This window comes from Pinus tabuliformis, chromosome J (genome assembly GCF_031772625.1).
Source record: "Pinus tabuliformis cultivar Carrire ecotype Pingquan chromosome J, CPIR1, whole genome shotgun sequence".
In the NCBI taxonomy this organism is placed as follows: Eukaryota; Viridiplantae; Streptophyta; class Pinopsida; order Pinales; family Pinaceae; genus Pinus; species Pinus tabuliformis.
Genome location: NC_142295.1, coordinates 1,084,350,831 through 1,084,367,748, shown reverse-complemented (window position 1 = coordinate 1,084,367,748; position 16,918 = coordinate 1,084,350,831).

The following is a 16,918-nucleotide window of genomic DNA, read 5'->3' as shown; positions in this document are numbered from 1 at the left end:
AGTCTGCGAAGGATAGTATTCCCTTTTAGTTGCAAAATTTTGTGCCCAACCATTGTGTCTTTCCATGAAGTGGCTCCTTGATCTTCTACTTCTTCTTGATCAATGGTGGAGTGGGAAAACTCCCCAGTGAATTCTATGAATATTTTTATGTTCTCGTCATCCTTGAATACCTGTTATTTCTTGACATTATCACGTATTGAAGGTTTGTACCTGACTTCTACCTCATATCTGAGGAGTGGATTTTGTGGGGGCCTAAAAGTGCTTGCTGCTACTGCAAGAGAGTCATCCATCCTAATTTCTTCCCTAGGTAGAAACTAGATATTAAAGGCCAGGAAGAAATTATCGATTAGATCCCACACTTCATTTTGGTACGTCCTCAGTCTGGGGTGTTTGGCCTGGCATTGATTTCTGATTTGCCTCACGACCAACTCAGAGTCTCCATAGACCGCTAGGCATTCAATATTCATCTTTTTTGTCGTTTGTAACCCAAGGAGAAATGCTTCATACTCTGCTACGTTGTTGGTCGCCTCAAATTCCAACTTGAATGAGAGGGGTATCGGGCTACCCTCTGGAGATACCAACAATATTCTATCTCCATTTCCCTCTTTTGAGTTTTCTCTGTCAAAGTACAATTTCCATACTTCATTTTCATTTAAGTGCTGGTATGCCAACTACCTTGTCAGGTGTACTGATGCTTCTTCTAATAGGTTCTCATATTCTTCTAAGAATAAGCAAGATAGGTCGCTTTCTTTTCCATGAGTTGGGGAGTTTCTGAGCCTTTAGCTAGCGTCACAATTTTCACAAACCTGGATTCTTTGTACATCCTCCTTTGCTTGCCTCCAAAAGTGGGAATTTTGGCATAAGTTAGATCTAGCTTGATAGGGCCCCCCACCTTGGAATCCAGCATTACGAACCGAGGAGGAATATCGGCCACCACTATGTTCATTACTATACTCTTCACCGGGATCTGAGCTAGGTTCATGACCAGGTCCTTTATCATCCCTAAGCACTTGACTCTCTTGGAGTCAAAGGAGTACATGTCCTTGTAAGGTATGGTGATCTCCAAGCCTAGTTGTTCCATTATTGCTAGTGGCATGAGGTTGTGTGAGGCTCCGGAGTCCAACATGTAGTTGTGTAAAATAATTAATAAAAAATTGGAGAGATATGTTACAATTTGATCCCTCTTGATCTGGAGTTAAGATAGATCTATGAATCTACACTAGTAAGGTAAAAAGTCGAGAACTTATTTGAATAAGAAATATTTTCTTTTTCCTAATTGAATTGAAGTAGGAAGTAGAGTCCCAATGAATACCTTACCATCTGGCCATCTGGACCATTTTAGACAAAACCTTAGTTTTTGCTCTTATTCTTAAACATTTAGATATGGGGAATAAGAAAGCTTTTGACCTATATCTTGATATTCCAAAGACAATCTTAAATGTTTGGCACGTGGCTTAAAAATTTAACAATAAAGATACCTAAACATGAAGAACAAAGAAGTACTTCCACTGCAAAATTTATAGAATAAAGGTGATTTTGGACTCCGTCTTGATTATTTAGAAGCAACCCTAAAATGTTTGGACTGCTTCTTAAAAACTTAATTATAAAGATACCTAAACACAAAGAACAAAGACTTTTTCCACTACAAAAGGATAGATGTGCATATTTCTTTGTCAAAGCCTCGAAAATAATCTTAGTAATCCTATCCCAAATTACACTAGAACTAGAACTAATATGACATGACATATTTGAACTTGGAATAATCGATATCACTCATAAAAGAATATTTTAATGTGTAATATTCATACAAGAAAGAGTTATAAGTTGAGTTTAGGCATATATATCATTTAAACATCTTTATTTTTTTTATTGTAAATACTTTTTCTATGAATTTATTATTTTTATTACTTTTTCAATTGAGTTAACATTATGTTTTATCATATTTTTTTTTAATGTAATGCTTCATTTTTCTCACATTACAACATCTCTCTCATATTGAACCCACACTTAAAAAGTTTACACTTATTAACAACCACTACAACATATCTAAACACAATTATTTAATTATAATTATTATATTTTATTTAAATTAAATAAGAAATATAAATATATAATTAATTAATGTTTTATTTTTCTTTTATACTAAAAAGATATATGTTTTTTACTTTTATTATAAAAATCTATAAATATATATTATTATTATTTTTATGTGGTTCATGGACTCAAGAGATAAATCTATATAATATTTTCTCAAGGCAAATCCACCCGTCCACAAAATATTTGCACTAGGCACAAAATATACAATATTATTATTTTTATGTGGTTCATGGACTCAGGAGATAGATCTATATAATATTTTCTCTAGGTAGATCCACTCGTCCACAAAATATTTTCACTAGGCGCAAAATATATAATATTATAATTTTTATGTGGTTCATGGACTCATGACATAAATATATATAATATTTTCTCTAGGCAGATCCACCCGTCCACAAAATATTTGCACCAGGCACAAAATCCATTTGCACTAGGCACACAATCCACAAAATATTTTCACTAGGCACAAAATATTTTCTCTAGGCAAATCCACGTGAAACAATCAGTTCCACAAGGCTTGACCCCAAGAGTATAGAGAGAATTGAACCCGTGTCATCTCAATAACAAATGTGCTTTAACAACAAGAAATCCACCAATTCAACTAACCCTTGGGGCTAAATATATATAATATTTATAAAACATCTATTAAATAATTAGTTAACTTATAATTAATTATAATGGTCCAAGTCATTCAAAATACAAAATTGATATTTTTAATTTAATCTTGATTCTTAGTTTATCAAATTTAATTTAATCTCAAAACAATGTGTTATTGTGTCAAGAGGCGCTCTCTAGCCAAGTACAGAAGAGACATTGTAATATCTTGTCATGTTATGTAAACATTTTAACTCAATCAAATTACATAAAACTAAAAAAAATATTAATAATTAAAAGCGAATTGAGGTAAAATAGTCAATTCACAGTTGACCCTTTTTAGATTCCAAAACTCATGGTTATATATATATAGATATATCTATATATATATATATATATATATATATATATATATATATATATATATCCTTCCTTATTCTAGATCTACGTTAGGGATAGAAAATAAAGTAAAAATAAAAATATAGGAGTATTAATATAATATTGTTAATAATAATAAAACAATACTATTAATAATATATGATGTAGCTAATATTAATACTAATAAGAATTAAAAATATATTAGTAATAATAATATTGATAATTATATAGTAATAATCAATATAATATTAATGATGATTATGATGATGATGATTAATGTCCACTACGACCAATGTGGTCTATCGATCCTTAAGAAAGTAAGAGATTAATTGCAACTCTTTAATATTTTATTTCTATGATCAAAAAGAAGGGAAAGACGTGTTCCTAGATCACTATAGTTATGTTGAATTAACAAGTCAAGAAGTTTGGTACTATGAAAAATGTTTTGCAAATGAGAATCAATGTGGGTAAAGCCTTGCAATCCAAGAGAAAGTGTTTTTCATCTTCAACCCTCTTACTATTGTAAATATGACATATTATTTCGTCCTAAGGTGTTTTGGGAATAAACCAATGCTTGGTTTCCGTTTGAAGCTCATGAGAATTAGTTCTTATCTTCACAATGTTCATTTTCTTTTTATAATCAAGTTTAAGATAGAAAGATAATTATGGTTAGCAACAATGGGGTCAATCACCTCCTTATAATACCTTAGCTTCATTTTCCCCACTAACTCTTTATCATCCCACAACTTATCCTTAAATTTGATAGTAATAATATTTTTAATATTATTTTTATTCTCCAAGATTATCTCCTTCTTTATACCCCAATGATTGAACCAATATCAGAGATCCTCATTCCAACCTTGCTTTAGTCAGAGGGTGGTTATGGCTAGAGTTAGAAGCAATTTTGGGGAACCTCTTGACTTCGAAGTTGTAAATCTTCTTCTTATACATGATCTGATACCTAAACATAGTCATTATTTCTATGGGGGAAAGGTAAGCTTCAATCGAGAGGATAGGAAAGGGAGTATTTCCTTTAATATTAACGTTGTAGGTTATAAATTTCTTTTGGATTGACTCGATCTTCCTCATGATTCTATAGATATACTACAACCCCAAACCTCACATTCATATAAAATAACAGGGGCGATGAGAGTCTCGAAGAGGATTTTTTTTGCTCCAAATCTAAAGATCAATTAGCTTACAATTGTTTTCAAGCTCATAGTAAGCGTTCCATCCTCCAATAATCCTTTTCTCGATGCTATAGTTTCTGTTGAGCTAATGATGAATGTCACTACCTAAATATTTGTATGAAGAAACCTACTCCAAGTAATTTTTATCATAGATGAAATTGTCATGGTTGATCTTTTTGGATTTAATTACCTTGATTTTAGTCTTGTTATTATTAACAATCATACCCATATTGGAACAATAACCATGGAGGATTTTAAGCTTCTTGTTGATATCATCATGACTTTTGGCTAGAAAAATGATATTGTTAGGACAAAGGGGAAGAGTAATGAGCATATCAATGATCTTGGGGCCATCACATCCCACAGATTCCAAACATTCTTCTAGCTTATCGATGTAAATGCCAAAGTAGGTAGGGGATATGGGACAACATTTCTTAACTTCGATATGCCAACAACATTTTCTGAAATTTAAGTTGTTGTAATCGTTGGGACCTTGTTTGTTATTTATGTTTGAATTTTTTGTTATGGATTGGTAGAATGTCATAGCTCTTGACACACTTGGAAGCTTTAATTGAACAGTAATTTTTATACTTTGATTTCAATGAAATAACAAGTAAGTGATTTTTCCCCATATATATCTATATCTATATATATATATATATATATATATATATATATATATATATATATATATATATATATATATATATATATATATATATATATATATATATATATATATATATATATATAAAATAAAAATAAAAATAATGATCCTATAATAATAATGATAAGTCAAAGAAATAGAACAATCGTTATAACAATAAATAATAATAAAAGAAAATTAGGAATAGGTAATAATCAAAGGTGCAATAATATTATCTTAATCTAATTCATCTCGTTCATGTTCGTGTTCATGTTAGAGTTTGGTGACTTTAAAGTTTTCCAAAAAATTGAAAATAAAATTTGGTATTAGGTTTGAAATACTAAAAAATTTGAAATATATATATACATATAATCAATTGGATTTAGCTTGGGTGGATGGGCCCATTCGGGTTCAAGCCTTGTAACATGACATGTTGACAGTTTGGAATAGAGTAACTTTATTGTGCTCTTAATTGAGTCTATATTGAGAGTTGGCCTAATACCAACAACATCTATGTTTCCTTTAGATTGAGAGGAAGGTTGAATTTCTTCCTTGAGTGGTACCTAATGCCCAAAATTTTACTTGTCAATTGAGTTTATCTTGGGTGGAATATTTGTTATCCTCCTCACATGTTGACGCTCTGGAATAGAGTAATTTTGACTTTCTTCACCGTGTTAGCACCTAAATCTGCCTTAGGCTGAAGAAGGAAAAAATTAGGGTAACCACAAACCACGCTTAGTCTCGTAGCTAGCCCTACGAGAGCAGGAGACGGCTCTCTCCGAGTCACACTCAGCGAATGGATAAGCAAAATAGTCTGAGATGACTTACGATACGATGTTTACCTTAGGCTAGTAAGTGAAAATGGATTTTGGAAAATATTTTTGAAAGTGACTGAACTTCTGAGATGTATATGGGATTGGCACTTAGCAAAGAACAGAGAAATGAGAATGAAGGCACAGATTATTCCGTGAGGCAAGGTAGGCGGGAAGCGCAACAATTTTAACTTACGGTGAAGCGGAATGGAAATATCGCCGAATATAGTGAAAAGGGCATGGTCGCATGAATCCTTTTCAACAGAAGAATAACATTGCACATGAAATTTTCCCACAGGCAGAGCAATATTCTACCTAATCTCACTTAGAAAATTTCACTGAAATGAAACATGAAATGAATTATGAAACATAACAATATACATATGGAACATAAGAACACATTTTCTACACTCACAACCACAAGAATCTCATGAAACAGAGCCGCTGCCTTTCATTAACTCTCTGTCAAAAATACACAGTGAAGCAACAAAGTTTCTTTCCCAAGGTCTCTCAGAAGTTACAAGCCAGCCAACCCTTTGCAAATAACTTGCATACAATATATAGAAAGTTTAGAGAAGAGATGGAATGCCCAGGGGTTGGGAAGTTACTCAAATCATTTCGAAATGGAGATGGAGAGCCAACCATCAGCTACAGGTGCAACGCTGCAAACATGACATTTGGCATTGGGGTGACCATTTACCTTCCTTTGCCACTTGGATAGAAGCCAATCTGGAGAAAAAACACTTTAAATGCCGCCTTTTGTGCCAAAAAATCGAAGAGTGGATGATTGGGTCCACTTGGAGAAGTCGCGACCCGAAATTTCGCGAAACGGGAGCGAACTAGGCAACAATGAAACAGGGATTGTTAGGAAGGGAGTGATGAAAGGGGGATAGGTTTATAGGGAGAATTTTTTTAGGGATATGGGAGGAGTTTTGGGTATTTTGATGGGGTAGGGTTTGGGGTTTCTATTGAGCAATAGGAGGAGGGAAAGGGAATATGAGTTTGGTAGTGTTAGGGTAGTGATAATAGGAGAAATTACATGGGGGAATAAGGAACAGGGGTAGGGTAGGAAAAATCAAACCTTGGCAACCATGACACTATTACACAACCCTAGAAAATGGTTTTTCTTTGGTGTCTTCTTGTGTTTGCTTTATGAAATGTTTTTTCATTCAACCATCGGTAATAACCCACCATATCTTTATCAAATTTGATGCACAAGTGAGTTTAAGAGCCTACCTTGGAATTAGAGGGGCTTCAAAAAATATTTGGGGGAGTTTTGGCACGTTCTGGGTGCTTTATCTCTGTGCGCCGCGCTCCTGGTTATATGCGTCGTGCTCCTGGTTATATGCATCGCGCTCCTCCTCCTGTGCCTCATGCTTTTTCTAGAAGACTTTTGGAGGCCTTCCCGGTGTCCAAATTGGGCGCAAGATAGCTCGTTGGAAAGGTCTTTGAGTTTAATTTCCAACCCAACTATAACTTTTCGATTTGGTGTTCATTTGCCCTATCAAAAGTCAAATCGCCCAAGACTGGTCAAAAAGTGCCCAGTGAGGCTGCCTAAAGGCAGAGTGCTGTTAAAGTCAACCTTTGAATGCATTCCTCAACTCAACATTGAGCTCATGGTAGCTCATTGGAAATCTATTTGTGTCTAGTTATCATTTGACTCATCAAACAAGTCATTTGGCCAACTGAGATAGGAGAAAATTTGATTTTATCAAGGTCACTTCAGAGGTGCATCAATTCTCCCGAGGCAACTATATTTTTGCGATTTCTCCAAAACCATGACACCTGTGTAAAAAGTGAAGGAGGTTTTTCTTCCTTGGCATGTTTTGGACAAAAAATCTCTCATTTTTCCCAAATTCATACTTTATTGCTCATAAACCTCATTTGAGTCAAACCTATCCCGATGTGTGGAACAAGGGATTTGTCGAAATGAAGTGAAATGAAGGGGATAGTGAGCTTCTAAATTCTTGAGGAAATTTTGGGAAGTAGGGAGGGATGCTAGGAAGTAGGGGAAAGTGAAATCTCAGATATTGAGTGAGGGGAAGGGATCCAAAAGGGCAAAACACAGGTCCAACCTAGAAAATTGCCAGGTTGTAGCAAGAAACTAGGGTTTGTGCGAAAATGAGGAATTTGGGGGATCTCAGTTATGGGAAGTGTTTGATAAGGTACTTTAAGGATAGGGGAAGGTGTATGAACATCCGGATACAAGTTTTGCCGATGATTTGACCGTCCAAGAAAAAATTCCCTCAAAACCCTAGGAGAGGGAAATGACCGTAGTTAGGCGCTACTGAAGCATGAAAAAGGGGTAAAATGACCCACTGGAACCTAACATGATGATGGAAACCCTCTGAGTGATGGTAGACTTAGCTGAATAGTGACATAGACCATCATTTGGACAACTTTGACAAGGGTAAAATCAAACCCTAGACCCAATGCCTAGTGACCAATTTTTTCTTGAAGACTCATTAAAATGACAAAATTTGACCTTGACATCTTAAAATCACTTTGTAAGAGCATGTTTGATCATTGGAGGAAGGCTGCAAAGACTGACATTAACACACCAAGCGGTACCTAGTGCCCAAACGTTTTGGACCTAGGTTCAAGATGCCTTGGAATAGAGTATCTTTGTTGCACTCTTAAGTGAGTCTATATTGAGGCTTGAACTATTTCCAGCAACATCTCTTAAGTGATTCTATATTTAGGTCTAGACTATTACCAACAACCTCTCTCTTACATTTAGGTTGAGAGGGAGGCTAAAATTCTTACCTAGGTGGTACCCAATGCATAAATGTTTTAGCCCCAACCTCTCTTAACTAAGTCTATATTGAGGTCTATACTATTACCAATAAAATCTCTCTTACCTTCAGGTTGAGAGGGAGACTAAATTTCTTCACCAGGTGGTACCCGATGCACAACTATTTTGTAAACTGAAAAGTCGGCTGTAAAGATCCACCCATGGTCCGCAAACCATGGGATTGTATAAAAGGAGCTAAGTAAGTAAGCTATAAGAAGTCTTAAGTTTTAGAGAATATAGTGATGAATGAACTGAAGGGTTTGGGTAGAGAATTCTAGTGTTTTGGGTCGTAGCATAGGTAGATGCTCTGCAATTGAGTGGGCAGAGGCCTAGGGTGGAAGTCTGCGGATGAGTGCGCGAACCCCTGCAGTTGTGTGCGTAGGGTAGATAGAGTCTATATTAACTTGAAGATATCAATAAGAGAAGTATTCTGCAAATTCAGTGTATTTATCTCATGTTAATGCTTTTGGTTATATTGCATTTTGGGTTTATTTTACAATGTTTATGTGATGCGTGAATATATGTGATTATATTTTTTAATCAAAGACAAGTAAGAATATCAGTTTATGCAGCGCTAACTATGATTGTTTAGTAAGATAAGTAAAACAATTAAGATAACTTGGGAACATGTACAATACACTATCATAATAACATGAAAGTACCTGGGCCGCGGGTTAAGGCCATGGGAAGGTCAATCATACACCTTCGTGGATGTACTAAAGGGCAGGATAAAGGGCTAGACTAGCAGAGCCCTAATGCATAGTGACCTACGAGAAAATAGGAATAGAGGGTATAACCCGACATCATGACCATCTCAAGGTGCAAAAACTTGGTTCCAGCATACCCCCATACTGCTTCGAGTGAGACTTTAGTCTGCGCTCCACGGGCTAATGTTGAAAGGGCCAGTAGTCTAGGGATTTATTTGGCTAACTAATGTTGAACCTGGGTCAGGACCCGCACAACCAACATACCCTGAGGCTCGAAACCATATTTGAGTTTTATACAATATTATCAGAGTTATAAGACTAGTGGAAAGCCTTGAAATATCTATTTTTTAATTAATATGAGTACTAAACTCATATTTAGCCATGCATAAAAGATACCATTCAATTTTATTTTCTTCTCTATTCCGGATAAGCATGTGTTAAATGGTTATGTAATATTGCTAATTTCATGCAAGTACATGCTCATTTAAAACTAATGTTAAGATATCTTTTTGTGGTTGGGTAGACTAATATCAAAATTGAATGTTGAATTCAGGTAGACCTCTATGTGATTAATGGTAATTAATTATACATTTAAATTACATACATGTTTTTAATTCAATTAATATTGTATCATGTTAAAGGAGTTTCACGTACATGTAGACGCATAATGTATAGCATTGGGAGCAGTACTGACACAGGTTGGCGGAGGAGAATTGGACCATCCTATAGCATTCACAAGCAGGAGGTTATCCAAGGCTAAGAAGAACTATTCCACCACCGAGCGCAAAGGGTTAGCCATGGTATACATGCTCCAGAAGTTTAGACACTATTTGCTGGGTGGACATTTTAAGATGTATGTGGATCATTCGGCGTTGAAATACCTGGTGAATAAGCCTTTGTTGGGGGGGGGGAGAAACTGTGGGTGGTTGTTATTGTTCTAGGAGTGTGATTTTGAGGTTATTGTGAAGCCTGGATGATTGAACATGGGACCAGAGCATCTGTTGCGCATTGAAATAGGGGAAGAGCCCACTAATTTGGAGGAGGGATTGCCTGACATGTAGCTATTTGCAATGCGCATCGCGGATGGTCACTTTGAAGACATCATACACTTCCTAACGAAAAGAGCCGCCTCGGAAGGTTACGCCGTCTAACAGAAGAAGGAGTTAGTGGTGCGTGCGATAGACTTTTCTACATTTCCTGTCATCTATACAAAATGGGATATAATGAAGTATTACGAAGATATGTACCAGAGTTTGAAAGGAGCAGTATCCTCGCAGATGCTCATGGGGGTGCCGCAGGAGGCCATTATGCAGGAAGGGTGACTGCATAGAAGATTCTACATGTAGGGTTGTGGTGGCCAACCCTCCATCAAGATTCAAAAGCTTACTACAAGGCATGTGATGTGTGTCAGAGGACTGGCAGGCCATTGCGGAGAGATGAGCTACCTCTAAACCCACATATGACGCTACAAAATTTTGAGAAATGGGAAATAGATTTTGTGGGACCCATTCAGCCCCAAGGCAAGAAGATGGGAGCACGGTTATTATCACCGCGACTGAGTATTTGACTCGATGGGTGGAGGCACAACTTGTGAAGGACTGCACATGCGCGACCACTGTGAAGTTCCTCTTTAAGTATGCACTGATGCAATTTGGGTGTCCTAAGATTCTGATGAGCGATCATGGTATGCACTTTATGAACGAGACAATCAGCACATTGACAGAGGAATTTCAGGTATGTCACTAGAAAAGCATGCCTTATCACCCACAAGATAATGGGACGATGGAAGCATTCAAAAAGGTGCTGGAGAACGTGCTGACCAAGGTTTGCAACACTCAACGAAGTGATTGGGACCTACGCATACCCGCCGTTCTATGGGCCTATTAGATGACTTGCAAAAAGTTGACTGGACAAACACCCTTTACACTGGTATATGGCGTTGAAGTAGTGATGCCCATGGAATACATTGTGCCTAATATGTGCATAGCGATATTCACGGGTACGATGGATCACATAGCCCTAGAAGAGAGGCTCGTGTAGCTGACTGAGCTTGAGGAAGAGAGATTTCTAGCTGGATTTCACCAACAAGTCCAAAAGCAGTGAAAAAAATCATGGCATGATCGACACATTAAGCTGCGCATCTTTCAGTTAAATGATCTGGTTTTGTTATATGACAGCAAGTTTGAAAAATTTCAAGGGAAATTCAGAATGCACTGGTTAGGGCCCTATGTCATTAAGGAGATTACCAACAGTGGAGCAATTCAGTTGGTTAAATTGAATGGGGATATCTTCCCAGGAAAGGTGAATAGCAGTCGATTGAAGCCATACACCGGTAATCCGGCTAGCTGACTATATGAGGGTAGCATAGTCTTAGTGCTCCAGGCAGTTGAAAGGAGGCATGGGACTATAAACTACACTGCCCAGGTTGGGGAACTGCGTGATTGGAGGATTGTGCAGAGTGAGGAAATGTCACAGGGTTCGCGACAGCGCAAAAGGAGTTGCGCTACCTAGGGAGAAATCATGCAGGTCAATCGGAAAGTGACCATTAAAGTCACTGTTCATGATTCGACAGTACAAATGCGGCCAAATGGAGCGAGCGGGCGGCTTTTAAGATGAACTTTATGGGTAAGATCCTTGGAAATCTATCACCAATCCAACATTACTGAATCGAATGTGGGGGGAATGGTCGGATTTGAATTCAAAATTCCCTATAAATTACAAGTGGCTTCCCAACGAAAAACACTTGGAATTTTGAGAACTGAGATGTTGAGCTCTCAGGCGCACATGAACTGTGAATTCTTTGAGGCTCTGATAGTGAGTTCGGCCTTTGATCAATTACCAAAGGAGACACAAGAATTATTGAATAGCGTCATTTCAACACCCTCAGAAGGTATGGACACAGAAGTAGTGATAGCTGAGGGGGTTATGCCAGAATTTGTTAAGGAGGCCGTGGAAGTTGCTTTAGAGGTTGCTGAGGTATTATCTGAAGTTCCCAAATCACGACGGACACCTAGACCAAAGCTAACCCCAACCAAGGAGAGTGCGAAGGACAAAAAGGGCAAGCAACTTGCAATACCGGTGCATGTGTCGCCGAGAATAATGCACCGAAGGACAAGCCCACCACACAGGAAAAGGGCAAAGCCATCAACCTAGAGTCAGAGGAGGAAGAAATTGAAGACATCCTGATGGATGATGAGGACTTGGGGGTAAAAGTGGAGGAAGTAGAAGTCCAGGGTGTTGGCCCTACCATTAATTTCTCTGAGTACGTCCCTCCACGCAAGGGCAAGACCAAGGTGCCAAAAGACATTGACGAGAGCAAGGTCCCCTTGCAAACCCCTCTACTGTCAGACGAGATTGTCTTTGAAGGACCGCACTTGGGGTGGGTTCGTCTGTTAAAACTGGAATATTGGGACTTTGCTGACCATGAGAAGTTCCTGCACTTAGTGACTGAGCAACTAATGTGTCGTATTATTGACACAACCACTAGGATGACAACATTGGAATCACAGAGGTGGCTCAGAGGAGTAGACAAGGCAGGTCTACTCAACTTGCTATGGGTCCTGCAATACAACCGCATCCCCATTATAGTATTGGTCATCAAGCAGCTATTATGCTTGGTACATAATGGGTGTCTGTGGCTGGAGGAGCCAATACCCATCACCAACAGATTAATCCATAGGATCATGTGGCTGCCTTACATAGGGGAAAATATGGCCATGATATTTGGCGGAAAAGGTAGCTAGCTGGCCCTCATGGAGGCCATGAAGGAGAAATTCAAGCTCGTGAAGAAGCCGTGAGGATATGCCATCTCAAGTATCGGTGACCCTGCAGTCAAGGTGGCCACGCAGATTTTGGTAGGAAAGCTTATGAGGAAGTGTCGTGTAGATGAAGTGTCGACACTAGTCGTTGCTCTTGCAGTCCAATGCGCTAAAGGAGTCTAATTCAATTGGGCACACTATCTCTGTGGTGAGTTCCTTGCGATTTCCGCGAGGCACAGGAGCTCAACAAGGCTTTTTACTATGCGTGGATCTTGTTTTCTATTGTGCTCGTAGCCTGGGAGCTATCAGAAGATAGTCAATTCTCCTTGGACATGTTAAACCTGCCAGAAGCAGCGAAGTATGCTTTGCTATGGGCGACCAAGCATTCTCAGCACATGAAAGATAGCAAGATCTTCTAGATCTTGATGGAGATGAACATCTGCATGGCTATTAATCACAAACCATGGTTGTCGCCTACTGTGTTTGCCAACCTACAGGGGTATGCGGAGTTCAAGGTAGATTTCCACCATGTGTTGATCAGGGAATGGAAGGACCCTGTGTAGACATGGTATGACTTGCCTTACTTGGTAATGAACGACGCCATTGATGCAGTCCTTGATCGTTGGCTGGCAGAGTCGCGCACCACCTCAGACTTGGCTGTGGGGGCGAGCAAGTCTTCTGCGTAGCGCAAAAAGGAGGAGGCCAAGCTCAAGATGGCACAGCTAGCTAAGAAGAGGAAGAAGGAGGCTACTGATAAGGCCCAGACAGAGCGCGACGCTACCCAGCAGACAGGTGGAACAGAGCAAAGCTCTAACAAAGGTGCGAGGTCACCTTCGCCCAACATAGAGGAAGAAACGAACAAGCAAACAAAGCAGCACGGTGTGGACCCACAGGTGGCATCTACCTGCATCAAGAATCCAAGGGAACAAGAGAAAGGAGGGTCGAGGAAGAAATCCAAGGCCACTAAGGCATCGCTAGATCCAATCACCCTCACAGAAGGTGATTTGCATGACATTAGAGACACTGTGCGAGATGTCACCGTGGAGGCACTACAGCAGTTTGAGCAACAACAAAAACTACTCTTGGGGGCCATCCAAACAGGTCTGCAAGAGCTCCAGACCCACGCACCATAGGCTGGCATGGTGTCTACCAGCCTCACTATTGTTACTTCAAGAAGTTTTTGAGATGCTGCATGCCAAGGTCTCTAGCGCGATAGTGTTGCCGAATGGACCGCTGACAACAGAGAATGAAGCTGACAGGCCCACTGTCAACACCCTCAAGGGAGTGGGGTTGAACTTGGCAGTGCTCCTTGGCGAGGCACTCCACCTATTGAAGGATGGAATGATCGCAGAGCTGAGGGCCTGCAAACACCGCACTTTACAGGTGATCAACGAGCAGAGGATTAATAATGAGCAGATGGCCCTACAACGAGACTCTACCATCGCCTTCGTGACTGAGGTAACCTACCGGAACAAGCACCTAGTTCAGGTCGTGGAGGAGGCATGCTGAATGGTATCGAAGTTGGCCATTCCCGAGGAAGAACCGGTCAAGTTGTGCATCCGCAAGCTTGCTATAGGGTTGTGCGACGCTCACACAGAGTTGGCTCAAGTTCAGCTAGAGTTGAACCTACAGAGTACAGAATTACAGTTGAAGGCCCAACCTTCAACTTCACCAGAAGTAAAGGAGTAGCATGCAACCACTGTCATAGAAGCGATAGCGGCAGTAGACAGTGCAGTAGGAGACAACACACAACTTTCTCAACAGTCCCTCGAGGTCCTGATGAGCCTACAGGAGGACCCTAAAGTACAACGGATGGAGACAGAAGCACAAGAATTGCAGTAGCACTATAACGAAGTAAAATGTACAGCGCGCACCGTCACTCTCACACAGAGACTGGCGAAGCTGCAAGAGGCCAAGCAGTTGAAAGAACGGGTAGATGCCGCACAACACAAGGAGGCAATCCTGAAGGCACACTTGAAGCCTTGGTTGGATGAGGCTTATTCAGTCACAGCCTCTATTGAGGGCAAGCTTACTAACCTACTGTTGGACACCTAATCCTAAGTGGGTTAGTGTGGAAGCCGAATAGACCAAAGCAGTCCAAGAGACCCTGGGATCTGAAACCCAAGAGTCATATTTTGTACTATAAATGTATATCTGATGTTAATAAAAAAATGAACTCATATGATTTATCTTTCCTATTCTATGTTTCCATGTGTGTTTAACATGGTATCAGAGCCACTTGTTTTTGTGGCCTGTGTAAACCAACGCTTCTATGTCTTAATGAAGCTTGCGGGTTTGTGATTATTTGTTAGGATAAATTTATATTGCTTATTGAGATTGAAGTCTGTAGTATGGCGTGAGTGCTGGTTCATTAGTTCAAATATGCTTTTCATATCTGTGTTGAGTAATTTGCATAAAACGTTTCCTTCAATTATGCGTACAGAAATCTTGGGAAATCAATGCGCCCAAATCTGAGGCACACGTTGCACTGCCAGCCACTCCATATTCAAAACGTTGCATAAGCAGACCTCATAATAACACTATCTCCATTCTGCCATTTCTGTCTACAAACGCAACGCATCCGCCATCCTCTCAACGAGAAGCTAGAGAGCCACCTTGCAGTTCCTGGTTATTTTTAAACTGAAATTATAACACCTCTGGTCCATGTCTGCTCCTATTTCATTGATGCGCAGAGAAACGCTCCTTCACCTGTGCCCTCTGTCTTTTACAGTCCTGACTCTTGAAATTTTATCTGCGCTCTGTCTGCCAGAAGGCGACTGTCCATAAACGTTTGATGTTCTGACATAGCAGAACTGACACCTTCTGGTTTTGTTTCTGCAACGTTTACGTGGACCACAGGAATCTCAGACTTACCGTTCATCTGGTTGTAACCCGAAATGTGGCTTATAGTGTAAGTACCGATACCGCCGGGAAGAACATGCTCAATATCCGCCGTGCATATCCCCACGGTTGCAAAGGCATCTCATAATCGTGCTGTAAGAGACAACATTAGGACCGCATCCTTGTTTAGGCATTTCATCAAACAATTTGTATGCAGCCTCTAAATCGCCCATTTGACAAAGGGCTTTGAGGACAATATTACAGGTAAAGACATTGGGTACCACACCGATTTTTCTACAGCTGAGATACAGCGACTGCACCAGGTTAAAGCGCTTGGTTTGAACCATGGCATTGAGAAGAGTGTTGAAGGATTTCACAGATGAATTACATTGAAATTCATGCATTCTGAAGACATTCTCAAGGCCTTCAAACTCTCTGGACAATGCGAGCTTTTCGATCATTTTATAGTATGTTTCATAAGTGTGCTTATAACCCAAATGATAGTGGGCTACGTAGGTGAAAATATCTAGGGCTAACTGGACATTTTGGACGCGGATTAAGAGGCGAAGCATTCGATTTGGATTGAGTTTTTGAGGCCAACTTGTGATGGGGGGCGTCACTGTGTACATCTTGAGCTCTTTGTCATTGGATTGTGTGGCATTTTCTGCAGAAGAAAAGGCAGCAAACGATGATCGAGAAGCGCGGAATTGAGCATTGATTACCTGGAGTTGTCTGAGGACTGCGGCCATGGTCTAGACTTCCCCTGCGTTAGCCTTCTGATACGCCTGGGGATCAACGAAATACTACCATGCTTCGCAAGTGATGGCTGAGTTAGAAACCTACTCCATTTCAAACTACAAAAGATTGTCTAACCTGCATAGGAGCCGGATTCCGTGAAAGGAGCATTCAAATTTCTGGTCTCTTAAAATACAGCCGGGTTCCGTGAAAGGAGCATCGGAATTTCTGGACTCCTGCATTATTGATTGGCCTGGCACTAAGGAAATATTGTTCTATGCAGACTGGTCTTGATTAGGATTTCTTAACTCTTTCATTGGTTATACAGAGTTTTGGCTATTTAGGTGATAAAAGATAGCAGCGGCG